The 21,260-nt window shown below is 50.3% G+C and overlaps 1 protein-coding gene across 2 annotated transcripts in view; it reads left to right on the top strand.

Annotated features, from left to right (window-relative positions):
* The first annotated feature begins 10,106 nt into the window (after window positions 1–10,106).
* Window positions 10,107–21,260, top strand: part of HPCAL1 (hippocalcin like 1) — a 111,881-nt gene continuing 100,727 nt past the window's right edge. For both annotated transcript variants that reach the window (XM_089923446.1, XM_022554188.3), the window contains exon 1: window positions 10,107–10,415. The gene's annotated coding sequence lies outside the window, so the exon portion shown is untranslated. The remainder of the gene's footprint in view (window positions 10,416–21,260) is intronic.

The raw sequence follows: 21,260 nt of genomic DNA, 5'->3' as shown, positions 1-21,260 counted from the left end.
AAAAATAGAAGACCAAGTCCCAGTCACCTGGACAATTTTAATCCCAGACTTCCTGTCTTTGGGCTATTTCCTGTCTCTGGGTTTCTCAACTTTATTGAGTTATAATTTACATAAAATAAATTGCACCCATTTAAAGTGTACAGTTCAATGAGGTTTGATGTATGTATATACCCATGCAACCACCATCCCAATCAAGATATATATATATATCCCCGTTACCCCCGAAAGTTTCCTTGTACCTTTTTGTAGTCAATCCCCACCCCCTTCCTCCATATACCTACTCTATCTCCTTTCTGTCCTATAGATTAGTTTTGCCCTGGTCTACTTTTATAAGAGAAAAAACTAAATGTTTACTTTGCCGAAGCCAGTATTTCTTGGGCCTTTATTATTTGCAGCTGATTCTAATGCAGAATTGAATGTAGATATATTACACAGTCTCAGATAGAGGCTCCTAAACACATTGTATGTGACATGTTTTTGATAACTTCAGACCATTGTTAGATATCCTGTGTCTTTGATTGTTCCCTGGGAAACAGATTTGGAGGTGAGATTTTCAGGCAGGAGGTTTATTAGGGAGTGCCCTTGGGGACACACCTCTGCAGTAAGCAAGAGACACAGAATGAGGCAGCTACAACAGAGCCTCAGCCATCCTCACTGGGAGCTCTGAGGCTGGGTAGACCTTCAGAGACGTCCTGAGCTGGGTCCCCAAGCTAACAGTTACTGGATGTGGGCTGTCCCTGGGGAGCGGTGAACCTTAGGCCAAGCAGCTCTTTTCACTCAAGGCAGTTCCCAGGGAAGGATGAGCCAAGAGCCATTAGTAGCCGACACTCCCAGCAGCTGAGGTGTGCACGTCTTGGGTCTGATGGGGAGTCTGGGAGATGCATCCCAGCATCCATGATACCACGAGTTCTGGGTGGTATCCTCAGGGCAACTCAGGGGCGTGGGAGCGGCTTGCACTTGCCTGGCAAGATCTTACGTCCCTCTTGGGGCAGATGCCTGGCTCTGTGGGCCCTGAAGCTCTCAGAACAGCAGAGACCTGATCTTGGGGGCAGGGCCATGAGTTGTCAAGGAAGCTGTCTGCTCTGCTTCTGCTGGACTTTCCATGCGCTTCTCCTCCTGGATCCCTCTGGACAGCCCCTCCTACACCCCCTCACCGGGGAGGCTGTGGTGTCAGATGCCTTCTCTCACTGTCTCTTAAGCTTCCCCTCATAGGGGCTGTCTTTGCACACCCTGACTTTGGCAGTGCCTCCTCCTGTCCCGGCCCTTCCTTAATTTTGAGCTTTACGGTGACTTTGACCCTGCTCGAAAGACATGAAATTTTAACATCCTTCTGAGCTACTCACATTCCTCTGTTGTGAGAATTGTTTCTAATATCCTGCTTTATTTTACCAACTAAGGCTGAAGCTTCTATAGAATTCGGCACCTGGGCTTCATAACAACTGTCTCCACCACGCCAAGGGCCCTTCCCTTGGTTTGAGGGTTGCATTCCAAAAAGTTGAGGTTCCTGGCACTTTGACTTTTAGATTAGCCGGACTTTACCATAAATCAGAACTGGAGACTTAACATCAAATAAAATGTGGGTCAAGGGATACTATTCATGTTACTTTTTAATGAGAACTATTTAAAATACAGGTAAGTACTGGGACATCCCTGGCGCTCCAGTGGTTAAGACTCCATGCTTCCACTGCAGGGGGCACAGGTTCAACTAAGATCCTGCATGCCACGTGGCGTGGCAAAAAAATAAACAAATAAATAAAATAAAATAAAATACAGGTAAGTACAGAGAATATCAGATACATATGCATCCACAACAGAGTGGCTGTCAGGACATAGTGGCTTCTTTTTTTTTTTTTTTGGCCATGCTGCAAAGCCTGAGGAATCTTAGTTCCCCGACTAAGATCAAACCCGTGCCCCCTGCAGTGGAAGTGCAGAGCCCTAACCACTGGACCGCCAGAGGATTCCCTTCATATTTTTAGAAATAATGTACGTCAGGTATCAGTGAGGCCCCCTTCCATCACTCCAGTCTTTTTCCCACCCTGCCCTGTTCCAGAAACAATGCTTAACATGAATTAGTGACATTCTTTTTCAGTCCATTTCGATACTTTTGCTATATTTGTATATATTTACACAGATATACATTGTATCGTATGTTTTAAATAAACCTAAACAGTAACATACCATAGAGTTTCCATTCCTTGCCTTTTTAAAAAATTCAGTGCTGTGTTTTAGATCTGTCTACGTTAATTCAGATACATCTAGTTGGTTGATTTTAACTGTGGTTTATAGGAGTCCATCGTGTGACTATAACGTGATTTATTTACTCATTCGCTGACTGCGGGACACTGAGGCTGCTTTCAATTTTCACTCCTCCTTTGTTGCGGTGATGTTCTTGCACATGGACTTCTGGCCTCTGCACAGAGGTTTTCTTGGGGTGGATAACCGGTGGGGGCGACAATTGCTGGACGGAAGGGAATTTGCCTCTGCCTTACTAGATGTTGCCAAATTGCCCTCCAAAGCGATTGTCGCAATTTCCCCTCCATGTACTCGCGTCCCTTACTTACTCACATCCTCTTCACTACTTGGCACTGGTAAGGAGTAACCTTTCTCTCTCGTGGTTGCTTTATTTTGTCTCAGCAGCTGAGGAGGCTGGACATCTTTCATGCTTATTGGCCACTCAGATTATGTCTTCTGTGCAATTCCTTTTTCACTTTATAAAAGGATTTTGCCCTTCAAGTTTCTTTTAGTGTCATGTTCTTGCAATACCAAAAAAAAAAAAAAAAAAAAAATGTAGCCCCACAGGTCATGTGAAGCTGCAGGGAAAAACCCTTATGTAGGAGTCCAGGGCAGAGTCTAGCTCCCACCTCGATGTTATTATCTATATGATTTGGGGCAAATATCTTCCTCTCTGATTTTTAAAAGTTTATTTTTCAAGTGTACAATTCAGTGGTTGTAAGTATATTCACAAGGCTGCACAGCCATCTTCCCTAATTCCAGAAAGAAACCCTGCGCCCACTGGCAGTCAGTCTTCCTCCATTTTCCTCAAGTCTCAGACTCTGGCAACCACTAATCTACTGTCAGTCTCTATGGATTTGCTTGTTCTGGACACTCTGTGTAGCTCCTTTCACTCAGCACGATGTTCTCAAGGTTCAATACGCTGTAGCATGTATCAGTACTTCATCTCTCTTTAGGGCTGAATAATATTCCACTATTATGGATAGACCACGTTTTCCTTTTTTTGGCCATGCTGCACTGCACGGCTTGTGGGATCTTAGTTCCCTGACCAGGGATTGAACCCGGGACCTCAGCAGTGAGACCGAAGAATCCTAACCACTGGACCACGAGGGAATTCCCAAGACCACATTTTGTTTATCCATTCCTCAGTAGGTGGACTTTGGGTTATTTCTACTTTGTAGATGTTATGAATAGTGTTGCTACGAACATTCATGCACAAGTTTTGGGGTAGACATATATTTTCAATTCTCTTGCGTATATACCCAGGGGTAGAATTGCTGGGTCATATGGTAACTCTATGTTTAACTTTTTGAAAAAGTGCCGGACGCCACAGCCATCACACCATTTTATATCTGCTCCCCACCAACCAGCAGTGGACGGAGATTCCAGTTTCTCCCCATCCCCCCAACACTTGCTATTGTCCATCTTTTTGACAATAGCAACCCTACTGGGTGTGGAATAATCTCACCAAGGTGTTGATTTGTATTTCTCTGATGACTAATGATGTTGATCATCTTTTTTTTTTTAATATTTATTTACTTGGCTGTGCTGTGTCTTAGTTGCAGCATGTGGGACCTTTAGTTGCAGCATGTGGGATCTAGTTCCCTGACCAGGGATCGAACCCGGTCCCCCTGCATTGGGATCGTGGAGTCTTAGCCACTGGACCACCAGGGAAATCCCTTGATCATCTTTTCCTGGTGTGTGCTTATTGGCCCTGCATATATCTTCCTTGGAGAAATGTCCATTCAAGTCCTTTTCCATTTTTAAATTGGGTTGTCTTTTTATTGTTGAGTTGTAAGTGTTCTTTATATATCCTAAATAAAAGTTCCTTAGATATTTAAGTTGCAAATATCTTGTTCCATTTTGCGGGTTGTCTTTTCACGTTATTGAGAGTGTCCTTTGAAGCACAAAAGTTCTATTTATTTATTTGTCTGTTTGGTTGCACCGGGTCTTAGTTGCGGAAGGTGGGCTCCTTAGTTGCGGCTCGCCAGTGAAGCACAAAAGTTTTTAATTTTGATGTCTGACTTGTCAGTTTTTTCTTTGGTTGCCTGTGTTTTGGGGTCATAGCTAAGAAACCATTGCCTGATCCACAGTCCAAAAGAGTTATGCTTAGTTTCCTTCTAAGAGTTTTATAGTTTTAGCTCTTACGTTTAGGTCTTTGATCCATTCTGAGTTAAATTTTTGTAAATGGTGTGAGGTAGGGGCCCAACTTCATTCTTTTTCAAGTGACTATCTAGTTGTTCCAGTACCATTTGTCGAAAAGACTATTAAGCACTTGAATCGCGTCTAATCCGAACTGAGATGTGCTGTAAGTACAGAACATATGCTGAATTTCAAAGACTTAGTATGAAATAAAAAGAATGCAAAATATCTCATTCATAATTTTTAGATTGATTACATGTTGAAGTAATAGTTTTTATAGATTGGATTAAATAAAATGTATCATTAAAATTAATTTCATCTGTGTGGTTTTACTTTTAAAATTGTGCCTGCGTATGTGGGTTGTGCTGTCTTTCTGTTGGAATTTGGACACTGTTGGCTGCAAGAAGGTACAGGACTGCAGGCTGTTCCTTGCACCCCACAGTAGCTGTGGAACTGTCGCAGGCACCCGCCTATTGTCCTGCTCAGGGCATGTACCAATTTCTCAGGCACCAGGAGCTCTGTTTCCCAGAAAAGAAGCCATCAGGAGCAGAGCTGGAAAGGCGAGCAGCCTTTTCCAGTATGAACTGGTTTGAAACAGTGGTCAAGCCACTGTTTGTGTTTGGCTTTGGGTTTTGTCCTTTCGAGGGAGCCTTATGCAGCCAGACAGACTCTGGGCTGCTCGCCACTTCATTCACTGACATGGAAACGATGTCAGGCCTGGCGGGTAGAGCCCTGGGCTGGGGGCTTCGGCTTGCGGGGGCTGGCAGGCTGCTGCCCCGATGCCTCCTCCTGCACTGGGTAACCACGTTATCCACAGCCGTGTTGTGCATGGACACACGCCCTGGCCCGTCTTGCTCTGCAAACCAACAACATGCATCTGCCCTTGGGGCTCTAGAGCAACCCACCCACCTATCCTTGTGGAGCCACTGCTTTAAGATCAACACGCTCGGTCCTTGGTCTGCACTGCAACAGGGGACAAAGGCATTTCCCATTCCGAGGTGCATCTGAATGCACCTCTCCCTGTAGCCACCTGAAGGCAGAGCACTCGTGAGGAAACAGCTCAGAGAGGGTAGCTGTTCTTGTCCAAGCAACACAGTTAAAACCTGTCGGAGCTGGGACCAGAACCCAGGTCTCCTGACGGGTTCACTGCGGTGATTTTCTTTACGCCTCTGTCCTGAGTCAGCTAGCCTTTGATGTGATGATGACGTTGGTGCTGATGAAGGTAACGTACTGATCATTTATTGAGTTTCTCTCATACCATAGGCCCTTGTACACACATTTGCCTCTCTTAGTGCAGGGGAGACATTAATATCCACATTTTACAAATTAGGAAATCAGAAACCTGGTTTATCTTGACCTCCCGGAGCTTGCAAGGATGATGGGGAAAGGGGGATCCATCAGAACGTGCCCCTGAGTCACATTCCCTGGGTGACCCATGGACCACAGCATCATCTTTGGGGGCAGCCACAAACACTGGTGGACCTCAGGGCTAAGCAAGATGGGCTAATGGTTCAATTTCCCCACTTCTGAGCATCCACTGACCAGAGGCAGGTCCAGTGATTCTTACTGCCGGTGCTGCCAGCCAGTTCTCTGCCTGTTTCCTTTGCCTTGGGCTTCTGGGGTCAGGAGAAGGGCGGGCAGCCAGAGGGGCCACCATCACCCGCTCTATTCCTGGCAGCCACACCGTAATTACCAACGAAACAGTGACAGAATAAAAAGAGGATCTGGAAACAAGCGGGCCTCCACCTTCTCAAACATTCCGGAGCAGGGGTTTGTGAGCTAGAACTTCATCTATTTGAGAGGACCTCCCTGGTAAGATGCGCGCTCAAGTTCAGCAAAGTAGTACAGATAGTTTTTTTAAATAGTATTTTTTCCGATGGCTGTGTGGACCCAACACAGTGACACTGAGTCTGGCTTTAAACCTGGCTGTCACTGATTCTAATATGCAACCTTACACACCTCATTTCTCCAAGCAGAAGTGTCCTCACCTGTAAAATGGGGGGGAAATAATCTCAAGAATGTTAGATGTGGTCTGTGTAAAAGTGCTTCCAAAACAACAACATACCCCAGACATAGAAAACAAACTTACGGTTACCAAAGGGGAAAGGGGGTGGGGAGGGATAGATTAGGAGTTTGGGATTAACATATGCTCACTACTATACATAAAATAGACAACCAACAAGGACCAAAGGGACAAAGTACCCGTTCCCTAACCCTAACCCGTACCCTTACCTATAGCACAGGGAACTCTACTCGATATTTTGTAATAACCTATAAGGGAAAAGAATCTGAAAAAGAATATGTATGTATATCTGAATCAGTATCCTGTGTACCTGAAACACAGCATTGTAAATCAACTACCCTTCAATTAAAAAAAAATCATAAAAGGCAGCTGTTACTAAGAATAATCAGAGTCATTCCCGCCTTTAACTTTGCACAGCTATCATATGGAAAACAAGTCGTATGACACCCGTTATGCGTTGAATTGTTCCCCTGTAAAGATGGTGATGTCCTCACCCCTGGTACCTGTGAACGTGACCTTATTTGGAAATAGGGTCTTTGCGGTTGATTAAAGTGGGGTCACGAAGGTGGGCTCTAATCCAATGACGTGTCGTTATGAAAAGGGGGAATTTGGACACAGAGACAGACACACACAGAGGAAAGCTGACATGAAGATACAAGGAGAAGACAGCCATCTGTGAGCCAAGAAATACCCGAGGCTACAGAAGCTCGGGGAGTGGCCTGAAAAGACTCTCCCTCACAGCCCTCAGAAGGAACCGACCCAGCCGACACCTCGATCTTGGACACTCAGCCTCCAGACTATGAGACGATGAATATCTGTAGCTCAAGCCACCCAGCTTGTGGTACTTTGTTACCGAAGCCCCAGGAAACTTATGTAACACGCTACTCCGAATTTCCTTGCTTTCTTGCTCTATTGATTAAATCCACATGTGCTTATTTATTATTTTTTTAAATTTATTTATTTAATTTATTTATTTTTGACTGCGTTGGGTCTTTGTTGCTGCGCGCGGGCTTTCTCTAGTTGCGGTGAGCGGGGGCTACTCTTCGTGGTGGTACGCAGGCTTCTCATTGCGGTGGCTTCTCTTGTTGCAGAGCACCACGGGCTCTAGGCACGTGGGCTTCAGTAGTTGTGGCTCGCGGGTTCTAGAGCACAGGCTCAGTAGTTGTGGCTCCCGGGCTTAGCTGCTCTGCGGCATGTGGGACCAGGGCACGAACCCGTGTCCCCTGGCTTGGCAGGCGGATTCTTAACCACAGCACCACCAGGGAAGCCCCACATGTGCTTATTGAGTGACCACTGCATGCTCTCCACGAAGCTTCATAAGGGGTATTGAAGGAGCTGCAGACACAGAAAGGAAGATTCTCGGTTGTATCTCACCTGAGGGAGAACATGCATTCCTTAGAAGTTCAGAGAAGGGAGAAGTACATCTGAGCTGAGGGATGGAGGGCCAGGTGGGAGCTGAACTGAGCCTCAAGGGACGGGTAGGTGCCAGATTGGTGGGGAGAAAAGGGGAAGCCATGCTGTGGGTGAGAAGAGCCTGGGCAAAGGCGGGGGAGTCCAGGAACGTGCCCCGTCTGCTTCTGTGCCTTCCCAGGGCTTTTTCATCCTCCAGCCTCTGCTTCTCCCCGGCTCTATTCTCCCCTCCTCATCTTTCCAGACCCAGCAAGAATGTCACCTGCTCTGTGAGCCTCTTCTGAGCGGGTTTTGTGTGTCGTCATAGGTGGTCACAGCTCAGACCTTGATGACAGTGATTACCGTGCTCTGGTGGACATCTGTGGCCCTGTAACTGAGCTTCAAATTGTGTTCCGATTTTGTAGCAGAGACTTTGCAATGAGCTCACCAAAGTGACTGTTTTTCTTCTGGGCACACAGGAGACTGTAATTCCCAGACCCCGTGCATTCAGGTGGGACCAGGTGGCTAATTCCGATCAGTGAATGAGGCGGATGTGCTGTGTGCCTCCTCCAGGGCTGGCTCCTGAGGACCCCCGAGACCCCCGGCTGGCACTCTCTCTTCTCTCATTGCTGGCTGGTAGCCGAGGGGCCAGTGGAGGCCTCAGAAGCCCTGAAGGAGGGTGGTGGACTCTCTAGATGGAAGGGCCAGGGTTCCTGAGTGCCTGTATGGACTCTTCTCCATGCCCCCCGACCTGCACTGAACTGCACCCTGAGTGAGAAGTAGGGTCCTAAGTGTGACCACAGCAGAACATAACCTGCCCCCACTACCCCAGGATGATAGGCCTGGGCTGGGCATCTGAGTCAGGGCAGCTCAGCTGTAACCCTACCCTCTGCGTGGATATGCTACCAGAAGCCTAGGCAATGACCTTGGCCATTGGTCTCTGCTGAGAAGGAAAGACGGAGCCCTTGGGTGCCAGAGCTGGATCCTGATGACATCACTGCAGCCCGGCACTGCCCCTGCTGACGGTCATTACCGCATTTAATGCTTGAAGCAGGGCCCTAGGAGACGAACTCCCTGCAGGTTTAGTTCCATCATTTGTCTGCAGAGAGAGGGGTCTGGGATCAGACCACCTTCTCTGCCAGCTCCCAGCCAATTCCCCCCAAAGCTGCCCATCACCATTTCTCTGTGCAGCCTCCTGTGTAGTGGGAATTCACTTACTGTGCTTTTGTGGGGGAGGATTTGAGTTCTCCCCTGGAGACGCTAGAAAGACAGTTTGTCTCAGCCTAACACTAACTCCCAGCTCCACATTTATGGCTGTTTCTGTGGTTACATTTCTTTGGGGATGTTTGGGGTGGTGGTGATGGTAGTGGAGGGGGTGGTGGTGATGGTGTGGTGGGGGTGATGGTAGTGGTGGGGGTGTGGACATATTTGCTCTTCTACGACCCAGATTTTCTGGGGCTGCTGGTAAGGGGTCTTGGGAAGCACAGACCCTGATGTTTGTCTGCTAGCTGCTCACGCGTGCCATGGCAGGCAGACGGGAAAGTCTGCAGGAGACACCTGTCCACCTCCCCGAGGCCCAGGGATTCTCAGTTCCTGGGACTAAGATGGCAACCAAGCCCTTTCCTGAGCAGAGACTGACCCCCACAGCATGTCAAGGAGGGAAGGGCCCGAGGAAGCCCGCTCCTCGTCCCGTCCATCTTATGGGTGGGGAGGCCGAGGCCGAGGGAGTCCAAGGGATTTGTCAAAATGGCCTAGAGTCAGCAAAGGCAACCAGAACTGGAACCCAGGCCTCCGTTCTCCCGGCCCCGGTCTCCTTCCCTGAACCAGGCGCGGGAATGCCTGTGGCATCTGCTCACGGGACGGGTGGTGAAACGGACCAGAAGGACCAGGCAGGCAGCCTGCGGCGACTGAAGCCTTTTTCCCCTCTGGGCCACCCGGGCCGCACTTCCGGAAGAGGACTCGGGGTCGGCCCCTCCCGCGTGCCGCCTCCAAGCCTCTACCACACCCTCAGGCCAGAGGCCAAAGGTTAGGGAGGCGGAGCCGGTGCTTGGCTCCGCCCCTGCTCCGAGATCCAAGCGGGGCTAAGACCGGGTCAAGGCCTCAGCCGGGCAGAGCGTGTGCTAGAGAGTAGCGAGGGGCCGGCGTTGGAAGAGCGGAGGCCGGGCGCTGCAGGGCCATAAGGGGGGCGTGGTTAGGGACGGGGGCGTGACCTGAGTGGGTTGACGGGCGGGGCTAAATTGGGGCGTGGTCGAGGCGGGGGCGGGTCCGCAGGAAACTTGAGCTCCCACCCCGGCCGGGCGCCCCGCCTCCGGGCCCCGCCTTCGCGTCCCTTCCTTTCCCTGTCTGGCAGGCGGGCCGCGGCGACTGCAGACGGCGGACTGGCGGATCGGCGGACTGGCGGGCACCTCCACTTCGCTCTCTCCCTCACTGACGGCTTCCTTTTGTCTTTCTGCGAGGAGATGAGCGCAGGGCCGGCGCGGCGGCTGCGGGCTCACGGAGGCCCGCGTTCCTAGGCACCCTTTCCGGCCTCGGCGCGCTCGCCCCTCGTAGCGGCCCGCGCCCGCCCCAGCGCCGGTGGCTCGGAACTTGGGCTTGGGGAGCCGGCGGATCGCGTCCTGCGACGGAGCAGGTAGGAAAGGGGCGGGCTGCGGGGCTGCGGGGAGTACGGGCGTGTGCACCGGCGTGCGCTGCGATCGGGCTCTCAGCGTGTGTGTGTGCGTGTGTGTGTTGAGGGGTGATTGTGTTTCTTTGCGCAGTGGAGTTGTGGGTGACTGAGTACGGTGGTGTGTCCCTGGAATGGCGTGTCCTCGTGCGGATCCGTGTGTGCAGTTGGATGTGCACATTTGGGGCTGCGTTTGTGGAATTGTGTGTCGGGGCGCAGTTGCTGGTGGGGACCGGGGCGGGGAGCGTGTCGTGTGTGAGCGGCTGTGCGTGAGGCGCGTGTGGCAGGGTGGGCGTGGGCGGTCCACCCCGAGCGCGGAGCCCGGGGTCCCAGCCGGCCGGCCCAGTGCGGACGGAGTACAGAGCCCCGGAGGATAGCTGGGATCTGAGGGGGCTAGCCCGGGCTTAGGGGGCAGCCCTGACTAGCCCTGCTCGGGGAGAGGTCCGCACGGCCCACGTGAGTCGCCTGTGTGCTCTGGCCAGGGGAGGGGGCCCTCGCGGCGGCCATCTGCTCCCTCTTCCCCAGGCGGAGGGCAACGTACAGAGCCCTGCTGCGGAGTTAGGAGCCCTGGCATCGCCGTGACTCGCACTGCGACCTGGGCCCGACACGCCACCTTCCCGGGTCGCGGTTTTCTTATCAAGTGGGGACAGTTCCTCCCTCGGGGTCTGTCGTGACGGTTAAAATGAGAACCACTAAAGATAGCTCTCGGCCCAGTGCCTGGCACATAGTAGGTGTTAATGTTAATTGCATTAGCGTCTCTCTTTTAAAAAATCCTTTTGTTTTCTTTATCGTGGGTGGGACTCTTACACCCCCCCCCGCCACCCCGCGCGTGTTTTGTGCCTCACTCGCCGTCCTAACTTAACCATGAAGCTCCGAGATTCGAGAAAGTTTAGGCTGCCTGCTGCGCCGCCTCCCCGCCGCAGCTCCCGGGCAGCGCCGCCACGAAGGTGCAGTAGCGCGCCTCGCGGGGCGCCGGCCCTTCTCCAGCTGCGAAGGCTCTGGCGCCCGAGCGGGGGTCCCTCTCCTGGCCGAAGGCAGAGGCTGAGGAAGTCAGGAGCCCTTTTGTTCAACAAGTGCCTAGTCCCCGGGGCGTGCACATCTGCAATCTGAGAGCCCCGGTGTGAAGTGGCGCTCCCCGCAGAGACGGATCTCGGGCTCCCAGGGCACCCTGGCCAGGCCTGGTCACGCCGAAGGCTGCCCCCTTTTCCTCCCCGCCAACATCGATTCCCCCTAGAGGAGCATGATTGCCGGAGCATGAGTCCTGCCTTAGGCCCTGGCATTGAACACCCTCTGGGTACCGGCCCCCGTCAACGGCAATCCCCTCTCCCTTTGATCAGCCTTACGCAGGAGTCTGAGGGTCTGCATCCTATTCCCACGCCTTAATTTTTAAATTGCTTAGTTTCAGACCTACTACTCATTGAACTGCAGTGAATGTGCACACAGCTCTAACCATGATTCTCTCTCTGGTGGAGTCCTGCCAGCAGCACCACAGCGCTTGCTCAGGCCCAGCAGGGTGAGCTGGCCAGGGCTGCTCTGCCGCTTTCTGCCACAGCCAGTGATTCCTTCCCTCCATCTCTGGTTTCTTCCTCTCAGGACCCTTCCCGGTAGGGAAAAAAAAATACCCTTTGCCAAGGGAGCAGCTGACCTCATGGTACATGAGGTTGTTAAAATGAAGCGCTGGCAGGGAGTGGGCAGGGCCTGCGTCTGGGTCTGGGTGCCTTTCCAAGTATCAGATGCTCCCGGCTGGTGTTCTCAAGGAAGCTTGTTCAGGCTTTTATGACACAGTAGCAGAAACCTCTGGTTTGCCTTCCACCCGGACCGAAGCCCTGAGATCTCAACAGTGATTGCACGTCAGGGGAACGAATAAGCTAATTTGTTATCCTGATTTGGTGTCAGGAGCATACTTAGAATGGAACCTGCTTTTCGTGTTTCATATAATGATTTTATATCCTAGAGGAGACAAGGCTCTTGATCTGAATCCTATTCTCTTCCCCATAATCCAATTCAATAATAATATTAAAAAAAAATCAGTCTGACTTTCTCTGCTCAGAAGACAGACCAAAAGCTGGGATTTTTTCCCCCTTAGTTAAAACCAGCCCTTTGCCTTAAGGAAACCAGTGTTTTGGCCCTAGATCTATTTCTGTTTCACTTTTGAAAGGCCTGTAATTACCGAGCTCTTGAGGTTCTATTGGATAATGTGCCAGAGGGAAGGGCCAGGGGCTCTGCCTCCTGCTTGCCGGGGGCCGTGGTGCCATGTTCTCGCCTTGCCTGCTCCATTTGCATTCCGATTTTTGTAAGTTGGGAAATAGATGTCAACGTGCGATAATAATTTGGGAGACCTGGCTTTGGGAATCAGATGTCCGGAAGGTCATCTTCTTGTGGATAAACAAGAATAAGTCAAACCCCCAGAAGAACAAAGATTTGCCCCAACTCTAGCCAATGACCCATTCATTTCCAATAAGCCCTTCTAGGGAAAGACTCTAGAGAAATAAAAAGCTTGGACGAATTCCTTCAGAATTTGTCCTAATGTCCCTTTCTGACCTCAGGGCTGTACAGAATTAGAAATACAAGTGACAGAAGGGCAGGGAGTGGGCCCCCGTTGGCCCACACTCCCCAGCCTGGGCCTTGCACTCGCCAAGCCCCATTTCTACTTGGAGCTGCTGTGCAGTTTCATCTGGTAAAGAGGTAGTGCTATCATCTGGGGCTGGCACCCTCCTCTTTTCAGGGCTCTGTGTGCACAATTCCAAGGTCACCATTCACATAAAACAGCATGGTGAGGGACTTCCCCGGTGGTCCAGTGGTTAAGGCCTCGCCTTCCAACGCAGGGGGTGCGGGTTTGATCCCTGGTCGGGGAGCTAAGATCCCGCGGTTTTCTCGTGGCCAGAAAACCAAAACATAAAACAGAAGCAGTATTGCAACAAATTCAATGAAGACTTTAAAAATGGTCCACATCAAAAAAGTCTTTAAAAACAAAAAATACCATAGTGAGTGTTCGTCCCTCAGGGTAGTCTGTATTCCCCTTATTCCCACAGGCCTCCCCGAGACTTACTCTAAGACCTTGCATTGCCACTTGGAAGTGGTAGAGTGCCAAGGTCTGATAATCCAGGGTAATAATAAGGAGCCCCAGACTTTATTTGGCATCAGATAGCAAGCTTCTTGGCAGCCAAAATTTTATCTAGGTTGGGGATTGGGTTTGTATTAGAATTTAGCATTCCACCAAGCCCTAAACCGTGCTTGTTTGTTGCAGGATAATGCTCCCAATTTATGAGCTGCCAGCCCAGACTTGATGGGGGATTATGTGTGTTTTGCTAGTTTGTCAGCCCTTGATGTCATTGTGCTTGGGGAAGGAGGGCACTTGGAGACTTAATCATGCTCTACTTTAGGACTCACCATTATCCCACAGTCTCGCTGGGTTCCTTTCGTGTTTTCATGCCCACATGCAAGTCTGCGCATCTGTGCACCTCATGTGGCTCCTGTCTTCTTCCCTTTGGGTTGAGTTTCTAATCAGGGGATGACAGAGGGTACTTGTATATGGAGATAGCAGAGCGAGCTTAGGGCCTCTCGGTGCCACTTGCCCCATGGAAAAAACTCTTTCAAATCACTTTCCACCAAAAAGAAAAAAAATTCGTTGGAATCTACTGGTGTGGGTTTAATGTAACTTCAGGTAATCAATACAGTTTGACAGGTGGAACATTTCTTAGGCACTGAGCAAGGTGCAAGTCTAAAGAATTAAAAAGAAAAAAATCATCTGAAAAGCTCAGTGAATCCTTTAAGAGAGCCTTGCCTCGGCCATGTCGTTTCAAGTCGAATTGAATTTCAGAGGCAGTGCTTCATATCTTTGCGTTCATGACACGTGACTAACTAAAGACACTTTCTGAGAGGCCTCAGGCTCCCTCCCCTGCCTGCATCAGGGCAGCAAAATGGCTTCTTTGACCTTTTCATTTTCCTTTATCAGCCTAGTGTACCCTCTACCCCTAGACCCCTGCTCGCTCATCCAGTAGCTGTGTTTTCTGGATATCGGTTTCTCTTTAGAGTCTTGGTACAACACAGGCTGGCAGGAAGCCAGAAGACTGGAGTAGGGGTGCTGGCATTAGCCTCACCGGCCTCATTAGGTGAGAAGTCTTCTTTGAGGAGCTAGTGATGGGTTTCTGACCCTTGGTTAAGAAATACTCAGGATTGTTAAATTCTGACTCTTTGGATAAAGCAGCCATGGTCCTGGACACAGGAAAAAAGCTTTTGGAGGTATGCAGTTCCCCTCTTGAAAGTCTTCCCTGATTGCCTGAATACGCTGTTGCCCAACCGAAGTCTCCCCTTGCTGTGTGTCCCCTTCAGCAAGGGAGGTGTCCCCTTGGTCAGGCACCTGCCGTCACGTCTGTGCACTGACAGGGAGCTCTCCCACCGCCCTGACCCCGTGCTGTGTGTGTGCTCCGTGCTACTACATGTCACAGCAGAGCCCAGAGCCCACCGCGCCCTGCCCTTCCCCCATTTCCCCACCCATCTAGCGGGTCAGACCTCTGCTGCCCCGCCCTCCTCCCCATACCCATGCCTCTTCTGCCCAACGCCCAGCAAAGCCTCATCCCTTAGCCTGGAGCTCGGCTTCCATATCATCCTGTCCCTTTCCACCCCCCCACCCAACCCCCCAGTTCAGTCTCTTCCTCACTAACTTCTTCTGAACACCTACTGTGGTCTTGCTTCAAGCTGGGCTCCGAAAGCTGGCCACGGGCTTCATCCCTGCCCCTGAGAGCTTGGTCTTGGGGAGAACATCTAGTGAGCTGGTGGAATTGACAGGTGCTGGGAGGGCAGCTCCTGCCCCAGGCCCGGGCCTGGGGAAAAGCCTCGGGAGGAGGTGTCTGGAGGGAGGTGGGACAGTGAGGGTGAGGCCAGGCAGGTGGGCACAGCGTCTTTCTTCTCTCCCAGCCACACTTGATTCACTAAACTCCTACTCGATCTTTAAAAATTTTTTTTTCAATTAACAGCTTTATTGAGGTATAATTTATATACCACAGAGTGTACCCATTTAAAGTGTATTAGTAGGACTTCCCTGATGGCACAGTGGTTGAGAATCCGCCTGCCAATACAGGGGACACGGCTTCGAGCCCTGGTCCGGGAAGATCCCACATGCCGCGGAGCAACTAAGCCCGTGCGCCACAACTCCTGAGCCTGCGCTCTAGAGCCCACGAGCCACGACTACTGAGCCAGCGTGCCACAACTACTGAAGCCTGTGTGCCTAGAGCCCGTGCTCCGCAACAAGAGAAGCCACTGCAATGAGAAGCCTGCGCGCCGCAACGAAGAGTAGCCCCAGCTCGCTGCAACTAGAGAAAGCCCGCGCGCAGCAATGAAGACCCGCCGCAGCCAAAAAAAAAAAAGTGTATCATTAGATGGGAATTCCCTGGTGGTCCAGTGGTTAGGACTCTGAGCTTTCACTGCCGCGGGTGAAGGTTCTATCTCTGATGGGGAGCTAAGATCCCGCATGCTGCACGGCGTGGCCAAAAAAAAAAAAAAAAGTATTATTCGATACTTTTCAGTAAACTTACAGAGTTGTGCAACTGTCACCACAATCCAGTTTTAGAGCGTTTCCCTCGCGCCGGAAGGCTCCCTCGTGCCCATTAGCTGTCACTCCCTGTTCCCACTCCTGGCCCTGGGCAACTACCCTCCAGCTTTCTGTCTCTAGATTTGCCTTTTCTTCCTATGGTTCCTTTTATAGATTTGGCTCAAGGGTCCCCTCTGGGAGGCCTTCCTGGAGTCTTCCAGTTAGAATTGGCTTCTCCCTCAGGCTGCTGAAGTAGCCAGTGCTGTCTCCCTGTGGGTCGGGGAGCTCTCTGAAGGAGCCTCAGGTCTTACTGGCCCCTCATCTGTCACCTAGCACAGCGCCGGGCACCTGGGATGCCCAGAGCATGTTGGCTGGACTAACTGAAGTTGCCTCCCTCACGTTTCTTTTGTGAACTCCTGAGTATCCAGCACAGTGTTGGAATTTAAAGTACAGAGCGTGTACTTGTGTTGTGAGGCCCTGCTACATTATCTTGTTTCAGCAGGAACATGTGAGGCAAATGGGATGAAACCCATTTTTTAAAATGAAAATGTGGAGGATGCCCAGGGCAAAATAAGTAGCCCAAAGCCATTGGTAGATAGTAGAAGCAGCAAGAATTAAACCTTCTCTTCCAGGCCTATTAGGTAGTAAGGAGATGCCCTTCTGTGGCTTTTCCTGCCATCACCTCCCAGACAATGTAAATTCCTTCAAGGGCATGAGTGGTACAGGGCGCAGCTTCCTTTGCCCCAGTACTTGGCCGGGTAGGAGTGACTCAGTTTAAGTTGTGTGGACATGCAGAGAAGTTTCTTGGTCAATAGATGTGGAGGAAGGCCCTGGGGGAGGGAGGGGGTGCATGCGCCTCCATACATTGTGCATTCAGAAGTCTCTTCCTGTGTCATTTTTTTAAAATTAATTAATTTTATTTATTTTTGGCTGTGTTGGGTCTTCGTTGCTGCGCGCAGGTTTTCTCTAGTTGTGGCGAGCGGGGGCTGCTCTTCGTCGCGGTGTGCGGGCTTGTCATAGCAGTGGCTTCTCTTGTTTCGGAGCACGGGCACTAGGCCACGCAGGCTCAGTAGTTGTGGTGCATGGGCTCAGTAGTTGTGGCTCGTGGGCTCTAGAGCGCAGGCTCAGTAGTTGTGGCGCACAGGCTTAGTTGCTCCGTGGCGTGTGGGATCTTCCCGGACCAGGGCTCGAACCCGTGTCCCCTGCCCTGGCAGACTGATTCCTAACCCCTGCGCCACCAGGGAAGTCCCCTGTTGTGTCAGTTTTGTTCTTTGAGGAAAGTAGCAGGGGAGGAGATCCCATTTTACAAATGTGCAGCCTGAGACACAGAAATTGTATACCCAGTGTATATAGATCGATCTGGGTCTGGTGTGTAGACCACCAGGTCACAAATGGTCTCTACCACTCACTGATGCAGAGAACTTTCACCGTGGACACTGAGGGTGTCTTGTTTCTTCCTGAAGGATTGGGGTTGTTAGACCCTATTTTTCAGAATATCCCAGGGGAAAGACCAGGGATGGGGTCAGGCAGACCGGGGTTCTAGTCAGTCTCTGCTCTGTTGTTTATTGGCTGAGTGACCCTTTCTGAGTTTGCTCATGTGAGAAAAGGGGTTCTGGGCCCCCATCAGACAATCTCATGAAACCTGGATGTAGAGGACCCGGTTGAGTCTGGCTGGTCACATGTCTGCGGAAACGGAGGCTGCTGCAGGGCTTCCCCAGCAATCAATGTTTCTTTTCAAATTCAGGATTATTAGGCATATTTTGACCCAGACTGTAGCAGCAAGACACAGGACATGAGAGCCTGTGAATGTGTGCGTGCCAAGGGTCCTGGAAGGGAGCCGGGAGGGTCGTGATTTGGAGTTTGGGGAGCTGCCGTGTTGCATTGCCCCAGCTTGCATCTCCTGCAAAGCGTCGCACAGGGTCCCTGATGCAGCCACAGTGACCCTGAACTTGGGGTGGGGGGTGGCACATAAAGAGAGACCTGTGGGTTATTTCTCAGACATTAGGAGGCCCAGACCCCCTAATCCCCTCCCCCCTTGGGCACTTGGAAAGCGTTTATTAGTTTGGGTGCGTGGGTGCCAATGGGCTGAAGGGGGACTCCTGGCAACACCGGCAGAGTTATGGTTCTGAGCAGCCGTATGTGTGGATCACAGCGCTGTTTTCCCTCCAGCAGCAAAATGCTCAGGTCTCTGCTTCCTTCCTGTGCATTTAACAGACGTTTCCAGAAAACAGAATTGACGACAGCTCCCCACCCTTCGCTGTCACTCCCATCCTTTCTCTCTGCTGCGCTGTAATCCACTTTTGGAGGGAAGTGAGAACCTCTCCAAATCAATCACCTGGGTTTAAAGACAGTCGTTTCCAATGTCGTGCCATTTTCTGTATTTACGGGCGTGGCTGAGTGGAGCCGGTGGGGGGTCCCCTGGGGGGCAGGATTGGTGGCGGGCTCGCCCCCTCTCTCGCTCTCAGCCCTCCCCGGAGCGTGGGGCGGCGGTGGCAGGGATGAGGCTTTATTAAAAATCCCTCAGTCGTGCGGTGCCAGTGCCACGCTTTGTGACGCAGCCTGGACGGCCTGGCTCAGCTTCCAGGGGTGGGAGCCCGGCCGTGCTGGCTGCTGCGGCTCGTTTGGGTGTGTTTCTCCTTCCTGGTGAGTAAAGGCAGAAGCAGGCCTTGGACAGACGCTAAGCCCCGGCTTTCCTTCATGCCAGAACTTTGGCATTCTTGTTCTCTGGGGATGGCTTTTTCTCTCTCCTTTCTCTCTAAAGACAGGATAAAGGATTACTGCCTTATTAGCCTACGTTCCTGGTGATGTGCTTTTACCTAAAGACAACATGGCCTGCCTCATTGTTCCCAGAGCTAGCTGTAAAGTGAAAACTTGTGCTTTTGGGAATTAGTTTCAACATTGTTGGTGGCGGGGGCGGGGGCAGGGGAGGTGTAGCGCAGGTAAGGGACTCTAGGTCCTCAGGGCCAGGGACCCTCAAGCAGTGTAAAGGTCTCACCGTGTTCCTTCCACTGTAACTCCTTCCCCCTGGGTGTTGTCCTGGGCCAGTTGCTGGCTTTCCAGTATAGCCATATCATCACCCATCACTGGTACCACCATCGCCACTGTCATCACCATCGCCATCAGTAGCATCGCTATAACCACCATCACGACCACGTCATCATCGTTCAGTCTCAGCATTGCTTCCCGAACTTTGGCTACTGCATCACATAGCCCATCTCTGCTGAATTAGCTGTTCCTTGGGGGGATGCACCCTAGTGTTAGGGGGGTAATGAGGGGGGTTACGACAGGATAGTGGTAGGCACAGAGGACCCGAATGGGTGGATGATGGAATGTCACTCTGCAAGTGGCTTCATGAGAATAACTAATCTGTAAGATTCTTGGAAAAATCTCACCTGCGATGATTAATTTTATGTGTCAGATTAAATTTTATTTTTTAATTTTATGCGACAGGGCTAAGGGATGCCCAGGTAGCTGGTAAACCATTATGTATGGGATGTATAGGTATGTCTGTGAGGGTGTCTCTGAAAGAAATTAGCATTTGGTTCAGTAGACAGAGTAAAGAAGATTGCCCTCACCATTGTGGATGGGTGGCATCTAATCCACTGAGGGCTTGAGTAGAACAGAAAGGCAGAGGAAGGAGAAATTGGCTCTTTCTCTTGAGCTCGGACAGGCATCTTCTCCTGTCCTTGGACTTCAGTGTTCCTGGTTCTTGGGCCTTTGGGTGTGAACTGGGACTTAACACTGCTGGCTTTCTTGGTTCTCCAGCTTGTACTTGGCAGATTGTAGGACTTCTTGGCCTCAAATTGAGCCGATTTCTGTAATAAGTCTATCTGTATAATCAGTAGTTCCCCCTTATCGGTGGTTTCACTTTCCAAGGTTTCAATGACCTGTGCTCAACTGTGGTCCAAAAGTGTTACATGGAAAATTCTAGAAATAATTCCTAAGTTTAAAATTTTGTGATGGGAGAACAGTATGGAGGTTCCTCAAAAAACTGAAAATAGAACTACCATACGACCCAGCAATCCCACTACTGGGCATATACCCTGAGAAAATCGTAATTCAAAAAGAGACATGTACCACAATGCTCATTGCAACACTATTTAAAATAGCCAGGACATGGAAGCAACCCAAGTGTCCATCAACAGATGAATGGATAAAGAAGATGTGACACATATATACAATGGGGTATTAGCCATAAAAAGAAACGAAATTGAGTTATTTGTAGTGAGGTGGATGGAAATAGAGTCTGTCATACAGAGTGAAGTAAGTCAGCAAGAGAAAAACAAATACCATGTGCTAACCCATATATATGGAATCTTAAAAAAAAAAAAAAGATTCTGAAGAACCTAGGGGCAGGACAGGAATAAAGGCGCAGACGTAGAGAATGGACTTGAGGGCATGGGGAGAGGGAAGGGTAAGCTGGGACGAAGTGAGAGAGTGGCATGGACATATGTACACTACCAAATGTAAAATGGATGGCTAGTGGGAAGCTGCCATATAGCAAAGGGAGATCAGCTCGGTGCTCTGTGACCACCTAGAGGGGTGGGATAGGGAGTGTGGGAGGGAGATGCAAGATGGCGGGGATATGGGGACATATGTATATGTATAGCTGATTCGCTTTGTTATACAGCAGAAACTAACACACCATTGTAAAGCAATTATACTCCAATAAAGATGTTAAAAAAAGAAAAAATAAAATAAAATCTTGTGATGTTCTGAGTAGCATAACGAAATATCACACTGTCCCACCTCATCCCTCTGGGATCCCCAGCCGTCAACATCCTGATGGCTCAAGCGATCCAGGATCCCCAAAACAGATGATCCTCCTTCTGACGTATCATCAGAAGGTCAATAGAGGCCCAACGTAACATCGCAATGCGCACGCCACTCGCCTCACTTTATCTCACCATGTAGGCATTTTATCATCTCATGTCATCACAAGAAGGATGAGAATGGTACAGTATGCTATTTTGAGAGAGAGACCATACTCACATAACTTTTATTACAGTAAATTGTTATAATCGTTCTATTTTATTATCATTGTTGTTAATCTCTCACTGTGCCTAATTTATAGTTTAAACTTTATCATAGGTATGTATGTACAGGAAAAAAAAATAGCAGTATAGGGTTCAGTACTGTCTGTGGTTTTAGGCATCCACTGGGGGTCTTGGAACATATCCCCCTCGGATAAGGGGGGACTACTGTATGTGTGTGTGTGTATGTATATATATATGTACACACACACACACAAGATAGATATATGCATATCCTGTATTTGCATA

This window comes from Delphinapterus leucas, chromosome 13, assembly GCF_059928025.1.
Source record: "Delphinapterus leucas isolate spDelLeu-1000000601 "Yukka" chromosome 13, BTC_Dleu_Yukka2, whole genome shotgun sequence".
Lineage (NCBI taxonomy): Eukaryota > Metazoa > Chordata > Mammalia > Artiodactyla > Monodontidae > Delphinapterus > Delphinapterus leucas.
The sequence above is the reverse complement of the archived record's forward strand: the minus strand, read 5'-3'. Positions and strand labels throughout refer to the sequence as shown.